At 40.3% G+C, this 25123-nt stretch overlaps 1 protein-coding gene across 1 annotated transcript in view; it reads right to left on the reverse strand.

Annotated features, from left to right (window-relative positions):
* JAZF1 (JAZF zinc finger 1) overlaps window positions 1-25123 on the reverse strand; it is a 333199-nt gene that overhangs the window by 277123 nt on the left and 30953 nt on the right. The gene's annotated exons all lie outside the window — the stretch shown is intronic.

Below are 25123 nucleotides of genomic sequence, written 5' to 3' on the forward strand. Positions count from 1 at the left end.
TGTTTCCCCTATGTCAATAGCATTATCATATTCAAACTTACCTGGACTCTTCAACAACTTAGGCCCTAGGCATCTTCTGACTCAGCCCTGCCTCGATGCCCTACGATAACCACTCACCAAGTCTATCTTTGTGGCATCCTCCATCCTGCCCTTCTCTTCTGTTTCCAATGCCACTCATCTATTTCACACCCTCCTCATGACCTTGCACCTACCTCATAATCTCGTTCCCTCATTCCTCCATTTACAATTGATTCTACATGCAGCTGCCATGCATCTGTCCTAAATGGTAGTTTCTCAGAAACCTGATGGTCCCCCCCATGACATGACAGCCTGAAAATATGCCATTAATCATTTCATTCATTCAACAAATATTGAGTACCCACTATGTGTCAGACATTATTCTAAGTATTTGGGACACATCAATGAATGGACAAAAATTCCTGCTTAATCTTGTCTTAACCTGTTTTTTCTTACCCTTCACCCCACTAGCCCCTGCATAACTGTAATCATTAGCTATACATACATCTATATCAGCAGTTGGACTCTGGTGTATTTATATTCAATGATGCCGAACAACTAGCCCCTACTATGTGTTGGATCCAGTAGTGAGCAAGACTGATGTAATCTTTTCTGTTCATCCCACCTCTGACCGTCTCTCACCTTCCCGCTCTGAATGCCTTATCCTTTCCTTGCCCCTCTAAACCCTGCCAATCCTGAAATATGCAATCCAAACCCTCCAACCTCTACAAAGACTCCTCTGGGCACCCAAGCCCACAGCAGGGGCCATCAGTCCCTTTCTGTCTTGTGACAGCACTTAACTTATAAAAGTGCTTATGGTTTTTGCTGGTTTGGTTGGTTGATTTGTTTACTTTTCATGGGTTTAATGAAACTCCCTAATTAGAATAGAGATCTTTAAGGACTTCACACTTACTCTCTTCTTTGCACTCCCTAGAATTCTATGATAACATAACATTACAGCCAAGGGAAACCTCTGAGCCTAGTTCATCAAACCTACTTTATAGCTTAAGGAACTTGAGATATAGAATGGTTAGGTCATAGTATCAAGAACTAAATAGCAGCACGTAAAAATACGAATGGCAGACTGCAGGCATCCTTCCCATTGTCCGTAGGGGTGGAGGAAGATGTCTAAACCACTAGTTGCATGCAGTTCTTTCCCCTTGGAATTCATGCACATGATTTCAAGCTGTCTGATGAATTTCTCAGAGCTACTGCCCAGCTGAGGCCTAACTAATCAGAGAAAGCCACCCCAAGTGGTAATTTGCCTGGCTCTACCCTGCTGCCCTCTTTCCAGTCCCCCACTTCTTGCAGTTGCTTAAGACCTTGATAACATTAACAAACTAAACCTTAAGCCCATATATTTTCCAGATGCCAGACTGCCCTGCTCCCATTCCCCAGCCCCATGAAATCCAGGGCTCCCTTATTCTGCCATATTAATGCTTTACCCTCCCTCTGGCCAGCGAGCTGCCCCTGCTGGAAGCTAGAAAGCTCTCTGAAGGAGGCAGCTGGTGCATCTAGATAGAGATAAAATGGAAAAGCAATTAAAAGTATCTATAAGCATAAAATAAGAATAACCCTATGAAATGTATAATTTGGAACAGGCTGGTAGAATCCAGAAGTCATCTACAAAGCTGTGTGATATAACATGATGTATAAATGCCAGGATTTTTAACACAAGTTCCATTTTTGTATCCATGTGATTTCCTCCCCATTATTCATATGAAACTCAAGGGAGAAATATGTGATCATGTTTTCATCCCACCCCTTGTGCTCACTGAAATGGCAATTGGTGCTCCATAACATTTCCTGAATCTTCTAATACTGAAAGGCCATATAGCTGAAAATATTCAAATTTAACAGAGGCATAGTCATGCACATGTGGCCAATGTACATAAGAATGTCTCATGTTTGTATGTTTCCCTGTGAGGCCCAGAAAAACTGATAGCATTTAACTGGGAAAACATTATGAATACCATATTCATCAAATCAGACACCCCTTCAGGCAGCTGTTCTATCACTCACAAGTAATCTGTACTTGCAATTTATAATCATACCTTCGATGTATGGTCTTTCAGTATGGCTGAATCTCATAACCTTGGAACCTGTCAAAAGTTCTCTCCGAGCTATCTTCAGACTTAGAGGATGGTTTGGTGCCAATACTCACATGGGAAGAAAAGTTTTCAGTATCAAAGAATATTCCTTGCATTTATGAAAACCTTTGAAATACTGAGACTATCTAGCAGCAGCAAGTGGCCTTGTTTATTTCTGTTCCATTAAATGAATTGTTGAAGGGGAGGGCAGGGAACAACATTTTAAGCCCCAACTTTAAATCTTCTATCTGATTTTAGCTTCTTTGCAGAAAGAAAGACTCATGCCTGAGCCAAAACCAAATGATATACAAGTCCTTCCATTGGAGATACAGCTGCCAGAGTCTTCTCTAATGTGCTCCCAAGCTTTTCCAACCTTTCCTCCCCTTCTTCCCCTGCAGACAGGACATCTTCCACCCAATCCAGGCTGCTCACCATATCTGGAAATGCTCTGCAACTCAGCTTATATGACTATTGGAACCTTGCTTACCAGAACTCGGCCACTGTGACCTAGGTCAACCTAAGTAACTGCTGACCCAGACCACAGGGCCTTTCTGGTCTCTCCTGCCTCAAGTTGGGATTGGTTCAAGGAAATAGGGTAAAGCTGGGCCAGCAAGCAGGATTTAAGGGGCCCTGTGCAGATCTGCAGAGGAGGAGGAAACAGAGGCTGAGGAACCGGCTGGGCCTGAGATATCAATGCACCCTACCTTCCATCCGTCCACCAGACCTGAACGGATGAAACACTAATGTATCACTGCTTCTAAGGTTACGTCAATCCTAGAGCATCAACCAACAACACTACCCATGCAGTGATAAAACATTCATGTGTTCATTCACTTATTCATTCATTTACTCTCTACGTAATAAGCCCCTGCATAGCTATAGGCAGATACATTTCGATATGGCAAATCTAGTAGTCTCCTACCTGGCTAGAACCCAGTGAAGTATAAACTTCTATTAACTGAAATGATGGGTTCCTTCATGTAACTGACATTTCAGCCACACTGAACTTTTCATTATTTCCTGAACACACCAAGTCACTGATATTCTCTCTGTCTAAAAATGCCTCTCCCTTTTCTCTACCAGAAGAAACCAGTTACATTTATCCTTAAGGACACATATGTCACTTCCCTGGGAAGCCTTGTACAACTCCCCCAGCTTTCTTCTCAGAAGACTTTCCAGCTACATCTCCCTCCATACCTGCCCTCCCTACTCTCTCCTCTAGCCATGTTACCCTTTTCTCAGGGCCTGCCATGATAAGCTCCTTTCTGTCTCAGGGCCTTTGCACATGTAGTGTGCTCCTATGAAATGCTCCGCCCATATTCCACTCATCACAGCGCCACAGCCCCAACTGCTCACCCCTGCACGGAGGTAAGTCTCCCCCTTAGGATCTCAGTTCAGCCTTTCCTGATCTTCACCATTATTTACCCTCACAGCATCACATGCCTCTCATTCCCTGCACTTACCAGAGCTATACTGGTAGAACCACAACATCATTTGATAAAATCTATTTCCCCACTAATCTGCAAAGCTTGATAAGAACAGGGACTACAATTATTTTTACTGATTGCTGTAACCCCAGTGACTAGCACAGTGGCACACACTAGGCACTCAATAAGTATTAGCTGAATGAATGAATGACCTTCTCTACAATATTTTGTGCCACTATATTCTAATTGTCCATCTGTGTACTGACCAGCAAGCCTGGCCCCTGCCAGCCACATCAGAGCCAAACACTTTCCTAGAACTCATCTAAAAAGGAAAATGAACATTTATCCCTATCAGCTATCAGCTACACCCTGTATATCCACATGTAGTAATAAAGAACGGTCGAAATAGGATCTTAAGATCCTAAGGTTGATGACTCATATATTACTAAGGTCAGGAAAAGAGCAGCCTTAGAATATATCCAAAAAGGGTTGAAATAATAACAAAAAATAAAGGGGGGAGTAGTATTATTGATTGTTTCTGATCAACTCTGACCTAACCAGAAAAGTCATAACCAAAGAACCCCATTTCCTGTGTCCTTTTCAGTTGATGTTTCAGCTATTTTGACAACTGAGTAAGAACCAAACCGAGTGCAGCTTCCCAGTTAGTGCCTGTTATGGGCTGACTTGTGTCTTCCCAAAATTCACGTGTTGAAGTCCTAACCCCCAATAAGTAATTCTATTCACAGACAGGGCCTTTAAAGAGGAATTAAGTTAAAAGGTGGTGTTAGGACAGGCCCTAATCCAATCTGATTTATAATAAGAGGAGATTCAGACACACAGAGACCATTAGGAGTGTGTATGCACAGAGGGAAAACCATGTGAGGACACAGAGAGATGGTGGCCATCTGCAAGCCCAAGAGAAAGCCTTTCGAGGAAGTGACCCAATCTCCAGAACTGTAAGAAAATACATTTGTATTGTTTGAGCCACTCAGCCTGTGGTGTGTGCCTTGGCAGCCCTAGCAGACTAACGTAGTACCCAAGCAGTTCTTGAGGGAAATGGAAGAAAGATCCGCTGCCACCCAACTCTACAATCCTAGGTGTCATCTTCTCCCCAGTGCTGTCCTTTCTTCATTAGACAAATGAGGACACCAAGGCACAGAGCCACAGAAGGGGCTGAGCCAGAATCTGACTCCAGGGTTATCTGCTTCCAAATTCCATGTCCTTTGCACTTTACCTTCAGATCCAAAAGTCCAAAGTAGAGTACAAAATATGAAAGTAGATTCTAGTTTGCTTTTCTTATTCCTTATAAAATGAGTGAGATCACCATTTTAACTAAGCTGAAGAACCAGATGCATTTGTATGCATCGCCCAATAAAGTTATTGAAATGCTATGAAACAGATGTGAATAGGAACTAATTTTGCTGTATAATGAGCATTCTGACCAGATCAATACTACAAAATGCTAAACTGTATGATGCCATTACTGTTTAAATGCAACTGCCCAGTTGACTCTCAAAGAGGCACTATACTAACTAGAAATGTATTTTCTCTTCATAAGAGCGGGAGTCCATTATGTAAAATAAAATCATAAAAATTTTAATTGCACTGCATAAAGGACAGAACCTGCTTTAGCCTCCAAACCATGGAAAGGCAGAAAGAAGTAAAATGCAGCTGAATGCTTAATCAGCTGTCTGCCACTTTCTGAATAGAGCCTAATATTCTAATTAGTCACCACACTGAGAAGGTGCAATTACAGAACAGGGAAGATCGCTACATTTTTTTTTTCTTTTTGGTAACCCACAATTTGGAAGGCTTTCACAAAAATATGATTTAAGTCCCCATAAGCTATAAAGGAAAAAAAATGATTAACAGTTAAAACTCAGTTTTCCCCCTGATGCGTAAAAAAAAGCTTTGAAGTTGTATTGACAGATATGACTAACAATTGTAATCACAGAAATAGATTTAGTAAAATGATAATTTATCTGTCACAATTTACTTAGGGGGAAAAAGTGCAGCACAAGCAGCTGAATTGTGAAGTTAAATGAAGGCAAAAATAGAACTCAGTTTTTAATGAAATGTGGAGCATTATTAATTGGTTTCCTAGCAACAGCCAGGCTAAAATTACTTAACAGTCGGCTCAATCAGATGCAAATTTGAGTGTTATCCCTTAAATGTTGATTATAGTTGGTCTTTTCAGATGCAAATCAATGTGTAAAGTGAATGTAAATGTTGATAATGCTGATACAAAAAATCCCCTGACTACCATCACTCTGGTGTTCACAGTACCAGAGATGAGGATCTTCCCTTGGAAGGGACTACATGCTGCCTGGGCTGTCCATCTTGTCTGCCATCTTCCTTTACCTGTCCTCCCTATCCCACCTCACGACCATTCTCACTATAGTGCAAGCATTAGAGATGACTAGCAAAATGATCTTGCTGAGCCTCGCTGATTTCTCAAGCACTGATTTCTCATCAGTGCTAACTGATGGATGGATGATGCTTTCAGCTTAGAATTTAATCAGATGATGCAAGGGGTTTGCTAACCCTAGACCAAAGTTGGTCTCAAGTGTGGTTTTGCAGATAGAACCAAACCTTTGGGCCACTCCATCAAGAGAAGGGCCGAAGCAGACAAATTCCCTTCAAGATTGCCACATAAGGTACTCTTTCTCAGCTATATTCCAGCCTTATCCTATGGTTCAAGAGTAGCATGTTCCACAGTCAATGAAGGCACCAAAAACAGGTGAGAGGAGGGAAGGATGTTGCCCCTTCATGATCACCATCAGCCCACAAAGCTACCCTAATAACATGCTACTTCAAGCAAGCAATGCGCTTGCCATGCTTTCACTCACTCATGCGACAAATATTTATTGCACAGGTACTATTTGCCATGCAATGATCTAGGTGCTGGAAACACAGCAGTGAATAAGAAAAAGGTCCTATTCTCACCCTTCCTACCACAGAGAAGAGACAAATAAATAAACACATAAACAATAACATTTCAGGTAGCAAGAAGAGCTAGGAAGAAAAAAGTAGCCTAAAGAGGAGAGGGATTGAATAGGTAGAGCTGGGGGACCACATTAGATAAGGCCTCTCTGAGGACACCTTCTGCACAGACCTAAATGAAAAGGAACAAGACAGGCAAAGGTGGGGGGAAGCAAATCCACACCCCTGGGCAGGAATGAGCTTGGAACAGCACAGGCCAGAGGGGCCGAGTAAGATGAGAAGGGGGGGGCGGGCATTGATGATGTGAGAAGAGTAACTTTGACATAAGTTCCTAGACCACCTTTCTACAAGACTGCACCCCTAAGCCCCTGCCTTCTGGTATTTCAGGGACACTACTGTCTCTAGAGCCACTTAGGGGTATACCGCAGGAGTATGGAGCAAACATCTGCCATGAGGGAGCAAGAAGAGAGGTTCAGTCCACTGAACCCCAAAGGTCCTTTCCTCTCCAGGTCAAGACCCAGTCCCCTCCCACCCCCCTGAGAAGTTCTGAACCAATTGCAAAGTAAACTGATCTCCCCTAGAGGAGATGGGATGGCTTTTTTTGGCCAAAGCCTCCTGCCTTGAGCCTCCAAAGGTTGGGGAATCAATGAATACTTTGTTCCAGACGCTCAATCAAGGCTCTGGGACATCCCAGACAGTGGTCAGAAGCTCAGGATATATATTCCAGAAAGTTCTGAAGCTTGCTTTTGGCTAGAATTAACAAATATTTATTCTACAAATAGCTGCATACCAAGTCAAGGATTCCCCGAACTGACCTCATGTGTGTTGGGCCAAAGGAAAATGGACAGATTCTTCCTCGAAAGCATATCTCACTCTAGCCTTATAAGCCATGCCTTAAGTCTTTGAAAGCTTTAAGAGTTACTATTAAATGCAAATGCCCTTTAGAGAAATGTGTAACCTTAGGTATAGCCCATCTTGGGATGGGATGCCGTGTAGGGCTTAGTGTAGGGCATACAGATGCCAGAGGTACCTGTGGAAGTGAGATGGTACCTACTCTATCAAGTAGCCTAGAATGGACCTGTTTTGGGAATGCTGATAATGGCAAAGCTTGCAAGGCTTGCAAGGGGACTTGTGATACCCAACTAGATGACACTAATGTTTCACAAGGCTTGCCTTAATTAATGTTAACACTTCAAAAGAAACACCACTGGCATTTAGCCTGAGGGTTTAAAGCAGGGGGGGCGGGGTGTGTGTGGAATGTTTAGTTTCATCAAAGTGGTGACTCTCTGGATTTATTGATTGTTTGTAGATTGAATATTTGTAAATTGAGAACTAACTATATTTGGGTATTTTATTTGGAAAATGTCACCTGCAGGGCTGGCTGGTTAGCCCAGTTGGTTAGCTGGTGCTGCTAACACCAGTTAGCTCTGTTGGGTAGTTAGTGCGGATAACACCAAGGTCCAGAGTTCAAGCCCTGTACTGGCCAGCTATCAAAAGAAACTCCAAAAAACAAAACACTGTCAACATCTTTCCACCACTCCTTGATTCTTTTAGATCTAAAATAACAGAATGCTTAAACAACTCTCTATTGGTAAGAGGTTTGTTTTTAATTCGAGGAATTAAAACTCTATTTATGTGGTCAGTACATAAACACAAATATGTGCCATTTGTACAAGTATGCTAAAAATCCTATTGTTTTTATTAAAGTGAATTAGCATTGATGCAGAGTTCATTAGTAACTTTTATGAGCTCATTAGCTCACTTTAGTGAATGTGTGCACATTACATTAGGCCTCTGGACACATATACAATATATTAATACACCAAGTATTCACTTTAATGAAACATATTAGGCCAAGGTTTTTCTCGTTAAATCCAGAAGGAGCCAAAAAACTCTACTGGAATAAAACCGAGACCAAAAAAAAAATTTTTTTTTTAACATGCTCTGAGAGTCTATAAATTAATTCTATTCAACCAGGAAGTGGTCAAAAAATAAATGCATTTCACAGAATACATTCATCATAACCTGAGGACTAAATTCTTGCATGTTTATGAATGAGGAACAAAGAATGTGAGTTTATGTGACTATCCACATTCATCTCCCGTGCCAGGCCTGGTATCAGAAAGCTTGTAATGGCTTCAACAAGTGAACATAAGCAAGCCACTTATTCTTCTGTTCCAGTTTCCTCATCTGAAAAATGAGGACACTAATAAATAATGTCTGTGCTGATTTACTAAGGGTTTTCCAAGGGCCAAGTGGGATAAGACATGAAGTGCTGCATACATCCTTAAATAGTACCCCAGTGTTATCAAGAATCCAGTTGGTATCTCTCCTTCTGGAAATGGTACTCCACATTTCCTAGCCTATTGTCCACCCACAGTACCCTTCAATTTCTTGAACACAAGAGACTGGATAGAATACCAAATGTATGCATGCTAGGCCAAAGAAAGAGATTAACTTAACCTTTTAATATTTGGCCTGAGAACTGCTTTACAATGGAATCAGATACGGGGATTCCTCACCATCATCATGAAAAGCCGAATTAAGTATTCTGGGAAATTCTTTGTGAATAACAATTCTCTGAGAATGATGAGATATGGTTCCAAACTGGGATTATTATCACCAATACCTGGTGAGCTTTTCAGAAACAAAGATTCTCAGGCCCCACATCAGAGATTCTGGTTAAGTTTTTAACTTAACCACATATGAAACTTTAAGATGCCCTAACCTATGAGTAGTTTCTAGGACAAATTATTCTTGACATTAAAGACTGTTCATTAGTGTCAGTAAGACTAGGAACACTCAAGTACAATATGATTGAACTACATGTCAGTGATTTGTATATTCACAAAAACAGAAGGCTCTAAAAGTAAGTGTTCTCCATCACTTCAACAAAAACATCTATCTGAATGAGTCTACCTGAATATGTGCAATGAACTTTCTCCCTATTACCCAAAGCTAGGGAAATAACAAAAGATTCCCAATCCGTTTCCAACACACTCTTTATTTCACCACAACCTTCTCTCCTTACATAAATAAAACCACGATATGTACTAGATGATTAGAATCTTTAAAAAATCCTTAAAATCATAGCTATCATCTCTTTTTCCTTTTATTTTTCCTATAAGCAACAAGCAAAACAGACATTTGGCCCCTACAATCTGGTCTCTGAACATATTAGCAAAGCTCTGAACACAACATTCTTTTATTCATTCAACAAATGACCAAAATTAGCATTTCTCAACACCAACCACAAATCCTCAGGGCTTATCCCAGAGCAGTATCCTACAATTTGCATAGAGTTCTATTACCACTCTCTTAAAGAGGCAAATATTGCCTGATTTTTCTAGCCTCTACATTGGAAAACTGGGCTGTCGGTTTGCCATGGGCATGATTTCTCAAAAGTTTCCTCTGCCGTGGGAAGATCAACAGAACAGTTCTCTCAATGTACTGTTGGATGTGATTACTGAAATTTGATGGGATGGAAAATGTCAACTCACAAATTTTTAAATTCATTGTACTAAACAATCTCACCCGGAACATATGGGATAGAGACTGACCACATAATGTATTGATTTGAAAAAAAAGAACTCTTTGATCATACTACCCATGATCAGATGTTTCTTGGCTAAAATATTTCTTACTTGGAATTCCATGGAGAATATCATTATATGTAATTTTCCTACTATAACTGATGAAATGGAATGTAATAAGTGCTCATTTTGAAAACATGTGAGTTATTGGTCACTTGATTACCATTAGAGAATACTAATTAGGGTAAGCAGTATGTGGCAGTCTTGGCCCAAAAGACAGCAATGAGTTCATTAGGGAGAACAGGATCGGCAAGGCCCAGCTAGTTTATAATATTGACTGCAACATGAAGTCAAATCATGTTCCAGAACCAGAACTCATTAAAAGTGCAATGGGAGAAAAGGGAGCAAAGACTGTTTTGCTTAGAAGCTTAAAGACTTGTGGGAACAAAGTATCAGGATATCCATAGTTCAGGGGAAACCAGGCCTGCCCATAAAGATTTCAAGGACAGGGAAAGATTCTCATGGGTGGTAAGGAGAGGATTAACTAGAGTTATAAAGTGAAATTATTGGGGAGGCAATTTGAGATACACATAAGGAAGCAATTTCCAGACATAATTTTAATTAAGAGCACAGAATGATCTTCTGTGTAATGATGACCCTTCCTCATTACCATTATTCAGAATTACCCTGCATCCACATACATAAACATAGAGTGGAAATTAAACATAGACATGGAAGAAAGTTCAACCATAATCAATTTTTTTTTTTACCCTCCAACTGCAGGTGACATTTTCCAAATAAAATACCCAAATATAGTTAGTTCTCAATTTACAAATATTCAATTTACAAACAATCAATAAATCCAGAGAGCCACCACTGTCTCCCACCCCACCCTAACCCATCTCTGACCCTTCGCACTACTCTCAAATATAGAAATCCCTGCTGCTGCAGTAGTAGCAGCAAAAGAATCTTTATGGATATACATGGAACTTTTGAGAGAATCTGTGAGTGGAGGAAAGGAAGAAGCCATAAAAGTAGACAGTGCTTTAACCACTGAGACAAACTACAAGCAAGCAAGGCTGGCTCTCCCCTTTCTAAAAAAGATCATCCTCCAAACCTCTTGAATGGTCTACTCATCTTTACTTTATCATTTTACTCATTAAAATAGAAGATTCATTTGACTTAATAAACACTCTTTAAAAATGCAAACGATTTTATAAGTGGACCAGACCACATCAGTTATTCACACTATGAATCAAGACTTACTTCCCTACTACCAGCTACAATTAGCTGCCTTGAAGAAACGAGAGTTTTGATTGACAACAATTAAAAGAGAAAGAAAGGTAAAATTAAATTTAGAAAATGGAGTGCTATAGAGATATGACAGGGGAGTGGGTACCACAATGGGGAAAGAAAATCAAAGAAGCATAAGCATATCTGCTGCCTTGATTAAGGGATGCAGATAAAGAGAGACAATGACACAAATTGTGTTTACTTCTTAAAAGTTGCCAGGAGGATCCAAGAAAGAAAATAGAAACTGTCTTTTCTCATCTTCCTTCTTTATCTAGCAGCAACTTGCTTTCAGGACCCAAAATTCAACCTAGTATTAACACTGGGCTTCAACTTGAGAAATTGTCTTTTGTGCACTAGCCTAGAAACCTCTGTAGCCTACTAGAACCCCAGTAGCCCCACCAACCTCACTATGGTCCTCACTCACAGGGTTCCAGCCGCATGGGTCTTCTATTCCTTAAACAGGCCAACTTGTTCCTACCTTAGAGACTTTGCACTTGCTGCTTCCTGTGCCAAGAACAGTCTTCTTCCAGAGAGTGCCTCACATCACTCTGCCTCAGACGGGCCTTCACTAACCCCAACCAATGCTGTCCCACCCACCACTCCGCAAAACTCACCCATAACTGCCTGTATCTATTGGCTCCATTACCTATTTTATTTCCTTCTTAGCACTTAGGCCTATCAGAAACGTTACCTTGTTCATTTATTTGTTTACTTGTGTATCAACTGTCTTCCTCACTAAAACCCAAATTTCTCAGAAGCAGGGTCGTAGTCTCTTGATCACTGCTGTCAACCCTGTGCACTGAACAGTGCCTGGCAAGTACTGAGAACTCCATAAATATTGGTTGTTCAAAAAAAATGTGTGACAATGATGGGGGACACCACCTCTTTTTTTTTTGGGGGGGGGGACTTTTCCATTATGGAAAGCATCAAAGGCATAACCAATAAAAATTTCTAACTAAATATTTATGGTTCTAATATCCAGAGTGGGGTCTCTGTTGTTGACTTAAATTTACCAGCACTTGTCTTTGCAGAAAAAACAAAACAGTACCCTGGTTCCTGAAGAGCACAAATGAGAACCCAGTCTATATGATTTTTTTGAATACCCAAATGAGCTCATTTTAGTTTAAAAACAAGGTCCCACAGTGACAATACAAGCTTCATGGTAGAGGATTTCCCAGGGATACTACATGATGATTGAAAAAGATTGGTTAATAACTCCTACAGTATACTGTCCGAACCTTTTTTTATACTATCATTTATAATCTTGTGTTCTGTATTATAATTATTTATATACATATTCTCTCTATTGGATTGTCCTTCCTTGAAGAGTGGGACATGTCTGATTCCTCCTACCTCCCAAATGCCTAGTGTTGTGCTTTATATATACAGATGCTCAATAAATATCAAATGAATGCATCAACCACCCTTCCACTATCACTCCAGATGACTCAAACTACGCATCTCCCTTCCTCAAGTCCCAATTTTCCTGTGATAACTGGGTAACTCAGGGAGAGCAATATGTTCCTTATATAGTAAAATCTTATCTTAATGATGGAGAAATACAGACTATTTGAAACACAAACACACACTGTTGTACTCCATACACACAGAGACACAGGTTTGAGTGAAAATTAAACGTGGAAATTTAAACATGGCAACTTCTAGTCCCAAAGTTTGTGTTCCCCAAACCTAACCAGCCCTTTCTCAACAGGCTACATACCTAACATCTGAGCTGCATTGCTACTACAAACATAAAAAGCAGATATGAGACGGAGCTTTCACCAGGCCACACAAAATACATTGTTTAACATGTAGGGGTTGCTGCATGTTATGAGTTTTACAATTGTCCTTATGTCAGTTAATTGCTTCTAAAAGCAAACAGCACCCTTCCACGTCCTCACAACCACATGTTCTTTGGCCATTTTAATAAGAACTGGCTTGGATTTATAGCAAAATAACTTTACTGAGGACTTTCTGGCAAAATCTTCTTATCTGATAAACACCCCCCACACATGGACATCTGGGGACGGCATTTTGAGGCAATGTTTTGCAAGAACATGGAGGAGATGGAGGAGATGTTTTCAAGGGCAAAAGACAGCTTCAAAGGCAGCAATTACTTTATAAGTCTGATCAGTAACAAAGAGCACGAAATATAAAATGCATCTTAAAAACTCATTTCAGGGTGAGGTGAATGGACATTTACAGCAACACCAAGATCAAGATACCTAAAAACAAGTTAGCAATATTCTGGCTAAGTAGGCGGTAAAACATAAAATTCTGTTTGTATCTGTGTATCTAGGTAGAAGAAGGTTATCAATGGATTCATCTCTAGTCCTCTTCCTGTATTACTGTCTTACACTATTGCACTGTCTCCCTTATTTTAAGCAACTCTGTGCAATGAAGTTTCTACAAGCTGCTGAGATTGGCAACTATACAGATACCTTTCTTCATTATCTTTGCTTCACCTCAGGAAAAAATTTCATTTTTCCGAAATGTATGGACAGTACTGCCAATCTACAATGCTCCTATGGGTGCCAAAAACATAACAACAATGAGCATTATCACAGCAGGTGCTAATTACTGAATGTTCACTATGTGTCAGGTACTGTGCTAAATGTTTAGTATTTGTTATCTCACATATCCCTTACAACTCTATGAAGAAGGTATGTCCTCCCTATTTTTCAGATGAAGAAACTGAGACACAGAGTGTTTAAATTAGTTGGTAAAGGTGGTACAGCTGAAAAGAAATGGTAGCCCTGGGATTCAAACCCAGTTTCTCTACTTCTAACCCAATGCCCTCATCTATCATACTAAACTTTTTCCTGCTCTTGTGTTCTTTTAAATTGGAAGTCAACCTCCCTCCAGAAGGGGGAAAAAAAAAAGAAATCACCTGGATACATACAGGGTGTATGGCCTTTGCCCCTCCAGCAGGGATGACTTTAGAAACAGTATGAGTTTAGAATCTAGATAGAAACAACACTTCAGTTGAGGGTCTGTGCTGGGCTGCCTTAAGCATCGAGTCAAATGAACGGTACGAATGGACAGCTCATATGCACCAAAATTTAGTGAGCACCTGCTGTATACCCACCACTTCAATCCATGCCAGAATTTCAGAGATGAATAAAAGAGTCCTTGTCCTCACGGAGTTTGCAGTCTAATTAGGGAGAAAGACCATTAGGAGTAGTAATTAAAAAACTGCATGATAAGACCCACTTCTGACTTAAGTACCAACTGTTTGTGCATAGGACTATGTCTGGACCCAGCCTAAGGTTAAGAGGACAGAGGGACTACCAAGAATTCTTCCCAAAGAGAAGCCATAAGGGAGTGGCCGAGTGGGATGAGCAGGCGAGCTGGAGGGCTGGAGGCTGGGACAGGCCTCGCACACCAAACGTCTTCAGGTCAGGCCGGGAGACCACAAGACCGGAGAGTAGCAATTGCTCATGCTGAGTGCTCACTCCCTGTGCAAAAGCACTTCACTGCCAAGTAACCCAATAGGCAAGGCAACCTGATGCCACCTGAGGGAAGGCACCTGAGGCACAGAAAGGGCAGTGACTTGCTGGAGCCGAGACTCAGGACATCCCACTCCACAGCCCTCAGCGAACAACTGTGTCTGGCCTCATGGGCTCAGAAAGCTCCTGCAGGGAAGAAGGAGCAACTCATGAAGAGGTTTAAGCAGAGAAGTAACATTCAAATTGTGTCTTTGAACCCCCCCTCTTATAGCTGTACGAAAAGTAAGGGGGAGAGTGGGCTAGAGGCAGGAGACCAATCAACTGCAGAAATGCTGCTTCCTCCTTGTGGCCAGACTTCTCCACCTTGTTGAAAACTCCTCTCTCCCAGTCACCCTTCACAAGCCTGTGCCATTCCAAAACAAGAAGGGCGAGATCTATTTGGAACAAGAGATCCACAACAAACCCGAATTCCCTTCCCCATTCCTCCTGTGGTCTCCTTAATAGCATTTATCACAAGCCTCACAAGTAGTTCCTTGCAAGTCCTTTTCTCCCCATGAATGGTGAGCTTTTGAATAAACAAGCATAATTCATCTTTGAGTAGCCCCAGGATAGATGGCAAGGCTTTCTGAATGGTGCCCGAGTGGTGTCTGCTATGCAGCCGGGAACTCAGGATGGCCAACTTGGACCCTTTGAGACCATCTGGCAGATGGGAGTGACTTGGCGACAAGCAAGAGAATATTATGTCAGTACCTTGAGAATGAAGAGCAAATGAGAGCTCAAGAGGATACTACTGTTAGTGTTAAGCAACATTTATTTGGTACTAGAACACATTTGACACTCTTTTAAGAACTTTCCATGTATTAATTCATTTAATTGTCACAACAACCCTATGGGTAGATATAATTATTGCCCTTTTTCCTGATGGGGAGGCTGAGGCACAGGCATGTTGCATACCCTTCCCCATAGGTAAGTGGTAGAGCCAAGATCCAATTCCAGGTAATCTCAGAGCCCACAGTCTTAACTACTATCCACACCTAACTGCCTCTCAGGAGAAAAACTAAAAAGTTGAGATCCACATTCCAGAACCATACATACTACCTGCTACAAAGCAAGTAGGTATAACCTTCCTGCGGGGCTTATGTGTTTATTTCAAGAAGGGAGTAAAACATAGATAAAAGAGCACACATTTTCTGATGCTGGTAGAAGTCACAATGGAAACAGGAGCTAGAAGCTTCCCTCATTTCTACAACTCTATGAATATACCCAGCCAAATAAGACAGCACAGAGAACAAGTTAATAATGGCCTAAATATAAAGATATAGCTTCAAATCCAACCTACTATTAATTAATTTATGTATTGCCACTAAGGAGGAGACAGTTAGTATTAAGTTAGATTAAATTATGGAGAAGCTTCAGCATTGCTGTGACTATTTCAACAGTAATTATTAAGTTGCTATGCCTTCTTTCCCTAATAAAAAACCTTTTATTCTCATTCTCAGAATGCTTTGCCATTCACCTGTTGCTAGTTTCTTTTGACAGGCATGACAAGCTTTTCAGATTAGACTAAAGACACTTTCCAAAGAGAAAAAGGAAATCTGATTTGTAAATCCAAACTCAGTCTCTAAAGAATATTTGCCTTCCATCATCTCCAAAGAGTCCTGGGTCTCACTGCTGTACCAAGTACACATTGCAAAGAACGGCAGTCCCTGAAGAAAACTGTGCACGTCGAGTACAAAAGCACTGAATTAGGAGTTCAAGGACCTGGGCCCAGGACCCAGACTTACCACTCATGAGCTGTGTGAATTTGCCCTCAGTTTCCATACCTATAAAATAGAGGCATCTACACCACCTCCTTCCCAGAGTGGGCTGGAGGTGCACATGAGATAACACACACGAAAGCTGTTTGGAAACTCTAACACCACACAAATGTGAATGAATTAGTTAACTGACTAATTCACTAGGTCAGGGTAGACCCGAAGTAGACCAGCTGAGTTACCACCCCACTGCCCAGCTCTGACAACCTCTCAGGGGCCTTGTCATAGTCTCCATGCTTCACTATAGGAAATAAATTTCCCAACTGCCTACGGTGACACCTGGTCCTGGTTTATATTCTGCCACAAAACACTGATTTCCTATGCTCCTGTCAGTGCCTGAGGACCTGAAGGGCCATCGACCTGCCCTGCCTGTGAAGTGGCCAAACCTTTCAGGGAAAAGACCAAAGGAAACTCTTTGCAAGGACTCATTCCTTCTCCTCTACACCAGCTAGAGAGCCAGGGAATAGTTAGTGTCATTAGTTCAACTGTGTCCCCCCAAAGTTCATATGTTGAAGTCCTTACCCCCAGTTCCTCAGAATGTACTTTATTTGGAAATAGGGTTGTTGCAGATATAATTAGTTAAGATGAGGTCATCAGGGTGGACCTCAAATGCAATATGACTGGTATCCTTATAAAAAGGACACAGACGTGCACACAAGAACATGATTGGAGTTATGCTGCCACATGCCAAGGCACTACCAGAAGCTGGGTGAGGGGCCTGGAATAGATCCTGCCCTCACACCCTGAGAGGGAGCATGGCCCTGCCTATACCTTGATGCTCACACTTCTATTCTTTAGGATGGTAAGGCAGTCAATTTCTGTTGTTTGAGACACTCAGTTTACTACGCTTTGTTATAGCAGCCCTAGGAAACTACACATTTAGTATTTGCTTTTCTTATTGTTCTACACCCAGTAATTCCTTCATTTAGCCATATTTACCAAGGATCCACTACATGACTAGGCCCTGGACACAACAAGACAACAACATTCTGCCCTCAAGGAGCTTAGAGTCAAGTAGCAGGCAACAGCCCTATGGACAAACATGATAAAGTGGGACTGAGGTCCATTTACAGTGTATGCATTTGGAGGGAAGGAGAAGAGAACATGATCCTTTCTGGAATTTGAAGGAGGAGGGGGAGGTAGACCGGAAAAGGTTGCAGAAAGAAGTGCTTACTCTGACAAGATGAGTCCTGGAGGAACTCCAGCTTCTGTAAAGGTTGAATGAAGTCACAAGGACCAGTTGCCCAGAAAGAGGCAGAGAGCAAAGTAAGTGAGCTGTCAAAATATGAGGAGAGCAAAACCGAGACAAAAATACTCATTACAGTATTTTTATTGCAGCCCAGGAAACATACACCTGCTGCCCCTCACCCCAAACCCCTATGAGATTTTGTTTAGTAGATGTGGGGTGGGAAGACAGCATGGATGCCCTTAAAATGTTCTACAGGGGAGTATAAGAGACAGCCCTCTGATGGATTCTGTTGGTGCTTGCAAACATTTCTCACATTATGGCACACACTGGAAATGATAATATGTGCACAACACACTGAATTAAAGCACAGGTAATTTGTCAACGTCTGTGTGGGGATTGGTGGAAAAAATCAATTTTAAGTCTTTCAATCACATTATTATAATGAGAAAAATAAAATACTAGGCAAGATATTAAGCAATGAATTTTTATAAATATTCCAAACATAATCTTTTGAAATCACTGAATTTAAGACATTTACAAAGGGAGCCATACTAGTGATGTTCAATATAATTTGAACTAATATAACTTTTTGAATGGTTGTAAGAAATGTTAAATGTTTTAACACAGTAAGAAATGTACAGCCGAGAATGTCTGGTGGCACATGTGAAACTCATTCACAGCACGTAGTTTACGAAGCTCTCAGTCATGTTATACTATCCCACCTTTTAATTTGGGTAGAACCAAAATTCACAGGCTCAAAAGATGCAGCCATAGCCTACATCCTGTTACAGTGAAATCCCAGGCCAAATGTTAAGTGGAAAGTTGATCTAGACAAAACTCAGAGACATATGACCTCTAGAAAGTTTAAGTTAAAATGAACAAGCAACTCCTACATGGAAAGCCCGACGACCAGAAAAGAAGGTTTAAGAAAAGGATTTTTCAAAGGCTCAGCTTTCTGAGCTATAGAGGTGGAGTCTGAGAACTTGCCCTAAGTTCTTTAGGTACACAGTGATGAAATGCCAAAGAATTCCTGTAAGGTGCTGGTAAGAGGCCAACACTACTCAAACCAGGCCAGTTTCCTCAGTAAAAAAGGCTGTATTTAGAGTAATGTCAAGTTAATTCCAATAACACTGTCAGTTCAACACTTATGTTATTTTATTATCTACAGTCCCAAGATCAAACAAGACTTTTTCAATAAAGAATGCTATAATAACTGTAAGCCTCATTATCAGGCATAGACCAAACTTAAAAAAAAAAAAAATCCCAGGTTTTTGTACAAATATTCACGTAAGTTTAGTAGTTACTATGACCTCACCCTCAGAAAGACAACACAAGGTTCCAATGTGAGATGCTTGATAGGCACCTTAAATATTAATAGCTTTCTTAATCTACGGCTTTCTGAGTTTTGACCACAGCCTGCTGTAAGAAACAAATGCTTTTTAATATTTCAACTTATAAATATATCTAAACGTAAAAGAGAAAAAAAGTTTCACAAAACACTCTTTTCTAATTTCTGTCATTTAAAAAATAATGCTTAAAAGTAACTCTGGTCAAGACACAAATTTATTTACAATCTATTACTGGGTTTACAGTTAGAAAAAAAGACTTTAGTCAGAAAAATACTAGTTAGCTAAGTTATAGTACGTCTGCAGAGTGAAATACTATGTAGCCACTAAAATGAATGACGCAGCTCTACTCCTACTCATATGGATTGATTTTCAACATAGATTAAAGAAAATTAGTTTTAAAACATTAGGGTTATCTTCCTGATGATGCTCAAACATTTTTTGCCTCTTGTTAACAGGACATGAAAATTCATGAAAACAGAATTTCCCAAATGTTACTCACCATAAACGTTATCTGGGAAGCTAAGTGAAATCCCTGGGCCTCATCTCCAGAGATTCAGGTATAATTGGTTTAGAGTGATGCTCAGAAACCAGTATTTTTATCTGTACCCTGCCCATCAACACACACATGCATGCAACAATTCCAGCACTGGCGGTCTGAGGACCACACTCAGAGAAGCACTTCTAAAGCCCAGTGACAGGTGCTAGACCACAACTACAATCTTTATAGCAATACTACAAGCCCCAAACTTCTCAGGCTTTCAGAGCCAAGTGAGCAGGAGCATATCCCCTGAGACTCACTGAGGAGCCTCTACTTAAAATGAAGATCTGGGGAACACCAACCTCCCAGTGTCAGAAATAAGTTCAAAAAACATTGAAGGAGGTGACCCAACATGTACCTCCCAAATACTCAAGGCCTTTCTACTGTGAGCACATTTCTTTTTGTACCCCCATTTGTAGCTCTTAGCACAGAGGACATGTCAGTCAGAAGCCAAGTGTCGAAGGCCCTGGTATTGAACTGAAATTCCTTACTGTATCTGCCCCTCAGAGTAGAGTATGTCTCAGTAGGCCACCCAGGGTCCTGCTAGTCCATAAGCCCTTTGTGGGACTTCAAAAGAGGCACCTCTTCTTCTGGGTAGGGATGCAACCCAGCACAGAATGTGGGGTGTGGCCAGCAGAGAGCAGGTTGGATTTCAGCACAGCCATGTCCTTGCAGGCATTCATGCACAATGAACAACCTGCACAGCCGTACCAGATACAATCCAACTCACTGTACTGGTCAGCCCTGCCTAGGGCTTATCCTGTGTTCCAGGGATAAGAAGTAGTCACTGTGTTTGATCAGACAGAGCACTATATTGGGAGTTGAGAGAGTTTTCAGTCTCAACCCTGCCTCCAACCAGCTACTGGGATAGTCACTGGGCCACTTTAGTCAGCATCTCCTGAGAGACAGAATGACGAGTTTTGTCTAAGCTTAGGTCTAATCTAGCCTCATCTTCCACAACTCCACGCCTCCTTCTCTATACCCCAACTGACTGAAACTCTTCTACTTCCAGAAGTCACTAGGTTTTCTCTGTGATAATACAGCACTGTTTCCTGCTTGTAAAGACATTCCTGACACATGTGTATCTAGCTAACTTGTCCATGCCCTTCAAGTTTCAGTTCAAGGTTATTTATTTCTGGTTAAGCCTTCCCTGATTCCTGGAGGTACTGCTTCTAACTACCTACTTTGAACATACACACTCCGCTTAGAGCAATTATGACACTGTACTGTGTTCTTGGCCAGTGTGTCTGTCTCCCCATCACATGTAGGTACACAACCCGTGGAAATGACATTCCACTGACCACATAGTGCTAGGTGTATCACATGGTTAGTGTTCACTGAAGGAATTACTAAATGTAAGAACTGTTTCTCTGTCCTCTAGCAGTACAACATTTCCCTCTGTATCAAGCAGAAGGAACATTACCTATGTCCAGTCTTTAGAACTACATACAGATCCTTTAAGAGAAAATGATACTATCCCTAAAAGGAACCTATGGTATATGCTCATCAGTGCAGCCAGAGTGACCTTTAAAAACAAGCCAGGTCATGTTTATTATTTTATTACCTGTCTTTCCTAAACTCCAGGAGGGCAGAGTCAATTTCATTCACTGCTGAAGCCCCAGCACCTATAACGTATCCGGAGCCTACAAGTGCTCTGTAAAAAAGTTGTTGAACGGAGAAACAAATGAACTAAAAAATAAACCTATGAAGATTAAACTAGCTGGATGGGGGGATTAAGAGAGGGGAAAGAACTTGGAACAGATTCTGCATTGGTAAGCATGTTTACAAATTGCTTTATAATCACTAATTAGCTTTTGCAAACCACATTCCTTTGGATGCAGGCAGCACTATCCTCCCAATTTTAAGATAAGGGAACTCAAACCCAAGGTCACACAGCAAGCTAGGTTCAAGTTCAATGCTTGCCCCTCGCCGGTAATAAGAATAAGATTAAAGATACAGCTGACCTCCAAAATATTACTGAAATATTAGAGGAAATAAAAAAGTTGAAAGCCTGGGACCAAGAAAGCTTTGCACATATTCTCAGCACACTGCCTCCAAAGAGAAACAGACTGTTCTGTCTGGAATTGTAAGTTCTTAGTGTGTGTACACTGCATTATTCAGTCATCAATTTCCAAGGCTCTGAGAGGCAGACATTTGCAGGAAACAATGGGAGCTGCAGTCTCACTCCAGTCTCAGGCCCTGCCTGCCAATCAGCAGTGACACCACTCTGTCACTCACTGCCAGGGTCCATACAGGCTCTTTACAGAGGAGTTGGAGGGGAAAGAGAAATAAGAATAAAACACTAATGTAAAAGAAAAATCAAATAAACAAAAAACACATCAGAAATAAAAATACATAATCAGTTTTATCACAGTATAGTCATCTAACAGCAAATATGCTCATTTATATTACAAATGAGACTCTAAATTTTTAAAAAAGAAGGAAAATGAGCAGATGGATAAAGAGTCCTAATTCTTCCTATTTCAGGGGTTTCAAATCAAAATTAAATTTGCTGGAAAATGGCACTTGGTTTCCCAGCATTATTACTCATATTCCAAGAAGGCGTGTAATGTAATGTAAATTTTGATGAAACTTAGAAATTCATTTTGATTGGTCTTTTTCAATTGACTTCTTAGTTTGGGAAATGAAATCACTCTCCTCTCTTCTGTTCTAAAAATTATTTTCCATTAAAACATCAAAACATTTGATACTGCTAGGACAGAGGTCAGAGTGAGTTTGCATTGCTGAACGGGGAATGAAAGAACCAAGAGAACTCTCATCCTGGGTCCCTTCTAAACCTGATCCACGTTTCCAGCAAATGGAAGGTAACTAAATGTCCAGGGCACTGAAAGGCCTGGGTGACAAGGCTCATTTGTGTAATCTTTGCTTTTTTGGGTACTGAGGGTATGATACTAGGAGGTCATGCCTGCCAAAATACTGGAAATAAATATGAAAACACACCTGAGCACATATTGAAATGGAGATACAGAAAATCCAAAGCTGAGAATAAATTATACTCTGACCCTATGGCTTTATCTTCAATCATTTAATGTTAACTCTAAGTAATATCAGATAAAGTATTTTTAAATATTTAGTGCAGTAGTTTCTTGTAGGCATCCAACAGATAATAACTGAAATAAGGCTGAACATGGTTCAAAGGAGCACGAAAGCAATTGGAAACTCTCTCCATACCAACTTAACAGCTTTACTGAGAAAAAATTTATATAAAATAAAATTCACCCATTTTTAAGTATACAGTTTGATGAATACTGGCAAATGTATACATTTCAGTAACCACTACCACAATTTAAAAAAATAGAACATTTGCATCACCCCAAGAAAGTTTCCTTGTGCCTCTTTGTAGCCAATTCCCTTCCTCCGTCGAAGGACCCTGGCAACCATTGATCTGTTTTCTGTCCCTACAGTCTTGCCTTTTCTAGAATTTCATATAAATAAAATCACACTGTATGATCTTATTTATGTAGCTTTCGTGTCTGGCTTCATTGTTCAGTATGATGGTTTTGAGATTCATGCATGTTGCTACATGGATGAGGAGTTTGGTCCTTTTTATTGCTGAGTATTATTCCTTTTTCCCCACCTCGATTTTATATTCTTAGACAAGTCCTGTGCTATACCCTAAATACAATCGAGTCCAAAGAAATATTGACTTTTCTTGATTTTGTCCTCTGTAGAAATGTCAACATGGCTTTGGTCACTTGGCCAGGTACAAAAAGAACACCTATCAGGAGGGCCAAACTAGGCAAGCCAACAAGAACTAAAAGAGATGGAAATGACTAAACATACTAAGGAAAAGAGGCCAGTAGATGAGAGGTCAACATCTTGAAGAAACTGCTTGACTATAAAAGATTAGACCAACACTAAATTAAAGAAATCTATTTCCCCGTTGATTGATCGGTATATCTGTTATAGGAAAGTGATATACTGACAGTTTGTCACTGTGAGGGGTATATGACCTATCCCATGGCACTTGAAGATTCAGATGTTACATATGAGTAAATCTTCAGATAACTGAAATTTATCTTATTAAGTGCCTTAAGTACTAAGTACTAAAAAGGTGCTAATTATATACCTTATTAAACAGAGTCTACTAAACATAATTAACATTTACTTGATGACACAGAGTCATTATAAACAATCTGACTACCATCCTAAGCTTTTAAACAGAGATGTCCTCAGGAGTTAACATGTTTGGCAGACTAGTGTCTCCTATTCTAAATGGCCCTAAACTATTGTCATTTGAAAATAAAAGTACCTTCCTTCTTCCTATAATGTTAACTGTCACTCTTCATACTGTTGTTACAGCCTTGCTTCTAACCTACTACTATTCTCCATTTAAAAAAAAAAATTATAAAATATTTCCATCATACAGAAAAGTCCAAAGTATCTAAGAATTCACCCTCCAGTTTAGCAACTATACACATTAGACATATTTAAGATCATTTTTTTCCTCTACTAGTAAAAAAAAAAAAATATTTTTTTCATTATGAAAGTTTAGCCACCTTCCAAGGTATTTGGAAAAGAGAGAAAATAAATCACTAATAATCTACCACAACCACTCTTCACATTTTGGTGTATTTCTTCCTTTCTTTTTCTTTTCTGTATACAACGGGGTTTTTCCCAAATCTTTGTGAGGATACATATAATTTGGAATGCCACTTTCGTAACATCATGTGTGTTTCTTTAGGTTGCTACACAACCATCATTTTTTAGAGGCTGCAGAGCAAGTGATGGTACCTGTTACCTAACCGATCTCCTCTCATCATTACTCATTTAGGATATTTCCAGTCTTTGCTATTGTACATAGACTTCGAAGAATATCTTTATGCATATTGTCTAATCTCCTGATTTTTAATCTACTCAGAAGGCATATCTGAGTCTTATCTGGCTTGACCTTGTCTGATATCATCAGATTGAGGTCTAAGAAAAGGTTTTACTCATTTATTTATCCATCCATCTATTATTCACTCAAAACACATTTAAGAAGTTCCTGCTAGATGTTAGAGACCTTTTACAGTAAAATAAATTAAAAAGAGAAAGGCATGGTCCCTGCCCTCAGTAAGCTCAGAAACTAGATATGGACACAAACTCACTACACTTGAAATAATCATACCGCAACAAAGAACAGGGCATGATTCACTGATCCACTGCTAAGCCACATTGCACTGATGACACTTACAACTCAGGCTGCAGGAGGAAAGCTTCCTTATGGCTTTTTCAGTCAGAGATGGGCAGGTGAGGGGTCTGTAAGGGTCAGCAAGTTTTGTCCCATCCACTTATATTGGCTTCATCTATCTACTATCTTGTTCTGACATCAAGAAAGAGATGGTACCCAAATCTTTTCTCCTAAACGGAAGTTGAGCAGAGCAAAACTGATAACTTTTTCTTTCCTGGCATTAAGTGCTATCACTGTTATTTCTGGTGAAGAAATCAAGAGTTGTAGGCCACCTTTCTTGTGATGC

The sequence above is a fragment of the Cynocephalus volans genome, chromosome 6, assembly GCF_027409185.1.
Source record: "Cynocephalus volans isolate mCynVol1 chromosome 6, mCynVol1.pri, whole genome shotgun sequence".
In the NCBI taxonomy this organism is placed as follows: Eukaryota; Metazoa; Chordata; class Mammalia; order Dermoptera; family Cynocephalidae; genus Cynocephalus; species Cynocephalus volans.